The sequence below is a fragment of the Mastomys coucha genome, unplaced genomic scaffold (assembly GCF_008632895.1).
Source record: "Mastomys coucha isolate ucsf_1 unplaced genomic scaffold, UCSF_Mcou_1 pScaffold20, whole genome shotgun sequence".
NCBI lineage: Eukaryota > Metazoa > Chordata > Mammalia > Rodentia > Muridae > Mastomys > Mastomys coucha.
In genome coordinates this window covers 143,455,219-143,460,075 of record NW_022196903.1, presented here as the reverse complement: position 1 = coordinate 143,460,075, position 4,857 = coordinate 143,455,219, and the positions used below count along the sequence as shown (strand labels likewise).

Below are 4,857 nucleotides of genomic sequence, written 5' to 3'. Positions count from 1 at the left end.
CTTCCGAAGATCTTGAGTTCGAATCCCAGCAACCACATGGTGGCTAATTAGATGACCAATAACCTGTGGTTTGGTCAATGCTATCTTCTTAATGACTGACCGATATCCTATTCCTTATTCTGGGCAATGTTATCTTCTTAATAGCTGACTGCTATCTTGTTCCTGGAACTGACCAGTCCACATTCCTGGCTCACAGAGACTTCCTATGCCTTCTTTAAGTAAAGGTTACACATTATACATACATTTCTATTAAATGCCCTCATTTTAAATTCTAAGATTCTCCAGCCTTTCAAAGCCAGTAAGAACTTTAGTCAATCCCTGAGCATTCTAAGCATACAAAGGCATACAAAGGCTGGATAACAGATGCTAAAGCTAGCTTTCTTAAGTCTAACCAATTTTCTAATTTTCCTACCCTTCCTCACCTCTTTAAAGAATTTCTCGTCGACCCTATTCAGCAGGAAGAAACCATGGTGAGTCATTAGCTCAATTCCTTGGGCTTGGGTGTCTGGTTATGGTTATTATACAAATTATAAATAGGTTGTCATTTTAAGGGATAATTTGGGAATGGTCATAATTTTGAACAGAGAGGAAATAGATGGAATGGATTAGTAAATTTATTCTTTTTTTTTTTTTTAAATATGGAACGCTTCACGAATTTGCATGTCATCCTTGCTCAGGGGCCATGCTAATCTTCTCTGTATCGTTCCAATTTTAGTATATGTGCTGCTGAAGCAAGCACACTAAATTTATTCTTGAGCAAAGCATTGTGTAGCCATAACTTTACATTGATAGAAATCTTTATAACTGATATAAAATTGAAATTACAATTTCTTACATTGGTACAGAATTTATATATTGATATAGAATTAAAGTTTCCACTGGCATAAACTTGTATATTGATACAATTTGAAATTAATATTGTTACTCTTAGATAGTGCCTATGCAACTCATTTAAGAACACAAGACTTTGACCAAGTCCTTTTATAACTGCTGTTACAAACTGTTTAGGATGATCAAGTAGACCATGATAAGTTAAGGGTCAGATAGTAAACTCATGGTTATATTAGATTCTGACTTAATTATAATTAGGTGTTTTCAATATTAATCAAATAGAAATGGCTAATTAGAAGTAGCTAAAGATTAACAGTTCAAATACACTTTACATAGATAGCCTTTAAAAACATCAGAAAACCACAGAACGTGACATTTAATGTTATTTCATTATTAAGGATCATTTGACAACAAGACATATCTGCTCCTGACAGCCTTTCCATTCTCCTTCAAAGAAGAATTGAGCATCTTTACCTCCATGCAAGGTTGCTTATCATGGCAAGGTAGGCACAGGGAAAAAATTGCTTACTTATCTACAGAAAAAATACTGTCCAAAAGGACAAACAGATGTGGGATAGTTGACTACCAATCTCTGCCAATTACTAATCTCAGGGTAATCTAGTCCTTTATATTCCTACTTCATTGCTGGGTCTGCCAGATGGCTCTGGTCCAAAAGGCTAAAGACAGATGCTCCAACGTTATAAAAAATTAGGGAACTGTCCAGGTAGTCAGCTCTCTCTACAATTGTTTGAGTTTGGAGCTTCCTATATACTCAGTTAATATTTAATTCATTCTCAGATTTCTGATGGCGTTAAAGACTAAACAAATAAAGATCCATGAGCAAACTTTAGTTGTTTAATATTAAAAGATATGATACAGAATTAAAAACATGGTTTTTATATGGTGTAACAGGCTGAAATAAAAACATAATTCAAGTATAGAATCATAAACTCTATGTTAGGAATGATGGTAGAATACTTTATCTAATTGACAAATATAATAAACTGGATGTTAATTGTATATCATACTCTATGATTTATATAATTATGGTTGTTCTAAATTTATGTCTGAGAGAAGAGGGGGTTTTTGTTTTTTTGTTTTGGGGGGGTTGTTTTTGTTGTTTTTAATTTTGGACAGAAAAGGTGAGGTGTTGGAGATTGGTTCTAATGCTTTGATTCAATTGGGAATTTACTTGTCCAAATGCTAAAAATCCTTGTCCCTAATTTGTTTTTGATTGATCAATAAAGATGCCAACAGCCAATGACTGGGCATGGAGTGGGACCCTTAGAGTTTCAAGGGAGAGGACCCAGAGAAAATCACAATGACTTGGAGTATAAGAATGGGACACAGGAGTGGCAAAAAATAAAGCCAACCAGCCATGTGAGACTTCAGAGAAGTGGCCAGTGACCTAGGGTAGCAGGGAAGGTTTAGGAGTGCCCAGCCTTTGAGGCAGTCAAAGCATTTTAAAAATAAACTAATGTGTGTGTATCTTTCATTTACAGATCCAAAGATAGCTCCTGGGTAGGTGAACATGTGTAATCCTCAAGAAGCCAAAGCGGTATAGCCAAAACTTGCTGCTACCCCACTAAGATACACCTTATGCCTTTAGGTTTGCTTTTAACACACTCCTTGATTCTTTTTTGAGGAAGCTTCACCTTCACTGCCACACTTACTCCAGTAGAGTCTGTGTGACAGCAGCCCACAGAGGCGAAAAGCTTCAAAGAAGTTAACATCCTAGAATTCCTTGGCATCTCCTAACATGGATGTGTTCCAAACTTCTCCTTGTGTTAGTTGATGGAAGATCTCGCATACTTTCTTTCTGTATAGAGGTGCCCCCAAGGAATGATTTACTAATAGCTGAACAAAATTGGATGTTGCTTTCTGACTGACCTTAACCAATGTTCCAACATCTTAGCTGAACCCCAGCTTGGAATTTCGTAGGGAATGTTACCCATTCAGACTAATTGCCTTCGGCATTGTTAGGGAGATAATGAGGAAGGTCGGGCATTGAAGGTTGCTGAATGGGAGTTGATAATCCCAGGGCAAGGTCAACTAGAATCCTCATTTCAGTCACATATAGCAGACCACATTAGAATTACAGCTAAGCCACTCCCAGGAATTAGTAGAATGGGACCCATGGGGCATATCTCTGCTAGCCCAGAAAATTAGCATAGTTGCACATTTACTAAGGATGGGCTGGACCATGAGCCTAGTATGTGTGTGCTGAGAAGCACTCAAGACTCTACCCTCCTGCAGCCTACAGTCCCCTGGGACTCAGCTGGCGCCATGCAGCCCGAGCGCTCTGAGTTCGGGCTTGTGGTGCCCATCCAGAGGAGGTGGCTGCTGCTTTAGACCCATTGTACTTCAGATGACCTCGATGTACCTTGAACTTTATGCTGCCTGACTTTTCTTTCTGTTTTGTAATGACCATAAAAGTCTGATGCCTATTTTGAGAATACACATTCAGATACAACACTCCCTTGTGTTTGCGTCTATGTATCATTTTTCCCCCACAGACTCCTTGATCACCTGATTACTGGGACCCCAATTTCTCCCTTGGGTTGAGGGACCTTCGACTGGCCCGGCCCGTGGCACTTCACAAAAGCCCAGCTGTGCTGTTTGGATATCAGTGGTTCTAACCTGTAGGTCATGGCCATTTTGGAGGTCACATATCAGACATATATCCTGCATATTAGATATTTACACTATAGTTCATAACAGTAGCAAAATAACAGTAATAAAGTAGCAAAGAAATAATTCCATGATTGGGGGGGTCACTACAACATGAGGAACTGTATTAAAGGGTCTCAAAACTAGGAAGATAGATAGATAGGTTTGCTACTCAGCCTGGACACTATCTCACAGCAAAGTTCTCTTCCCCGTTAGTAAATACCTCCTCATTTTTAATACCTAACTTCACAGAAGATGTATACCTTTGAATATAATACTTCCAGTCAATATTTACACACAGAAATAGTGTGTATACTATATGTTACAGCCCATGAATTGCTGAATGATACCCCAGACTCAAATAGTATGCAAAAGGAAAGAACATTTTTTGAACATTTATTTACTGGCCTGGATTTTAGCATTCATGTTGGTCAAACTTTATGGATGTAGTTTCTGATATTCCGAAGAGACACAATTGTACAACACATTCCCTAATACAGGGAATACAGGGGCCCAATTACATTAGGATGAAAGGACCCTGACTGAATTTGCAGATTCAGTTTTAAAGAGGACCATTAGGGAGGGGTAGGATCTATGTCTTGATTGATGGGATCTATCTCTGGGCATCTGGGTAATGCTATGATTGGTTAGGGTCTTGCTCCAAGCATACTTGACTATTCTTGCTTTATGTCAAGGAGGGTGTATTAGTCAGGGTTTCTATTCCAGTACAACATCATGACCAAGAAGCAAGTTGGGGAGGAAAGGGTTTATTTGGCTTACATCCACATTGCTGTTTATCACAAAGGAAGTCAGGACTGGAACTCAAGCAGGTCAGGAAGCAGGAGCTGAGGCCATGGAGGTATGTTCTTTATTGGCTTGCTTCTAGCTTGCTCAGCCTGCTCTCTTATAGAACCCAAGACTTCCAGCCCAGGGATGGCACCACCCACAAGGGGCAATGAGAAAATGCCCCACAGCTGGATCTCATGGAGGCACTTCCCCAACTGAAACTCCCTTCTCTGTGTTAACTCCAGCCTGTGTCAAGTTGACACACAAAACCAGCCAGTACAGAGGGGTAGCTTTTGACCTCTTGGTCACAAGTTTGGCTAACTGTCCTTTCACAAGCTGGGGAGGGGTACCTTTTATATAAGCCTGCAGTTGTTTCGGTAACTGATTTGTCCAGTTCTGGGAAGTAGAAACTTAGGCCTGGTCTCCTGAACTGCTAGTTTACAGCCTGTCATGGAGTTAGCCTGAGTTAAGCCAAGTTATTCCTTTCAATAAATATGAGAATACTTTCAAGATTTATTTTTATTATTTTTAAGTGTGTGTATGTATGTGTGTGTGTGTGTGTGTGTGTGT

At 39.3% G+C, this 4,857-nt stretch overlaps 1 non-coding gene across 1 annotated transcript; it reads right to left on the bottom strand.

Annotated features, from left to right (window-relative positions):
* Nucleotides 1-632: 632 nt before the first annotated feature.
* On the bottom strand, nucleotides 633-739 carry LOC116100065. Its single transcript, XR_004122432.1, has one exon. It is a non-coding gene; the product is annotated as a U6 spliceosomal RNA (small nuclear RNA).
* Between the last annotated feature and the right edge of the window lie 4,118 nt (nucleotides 740-4,857).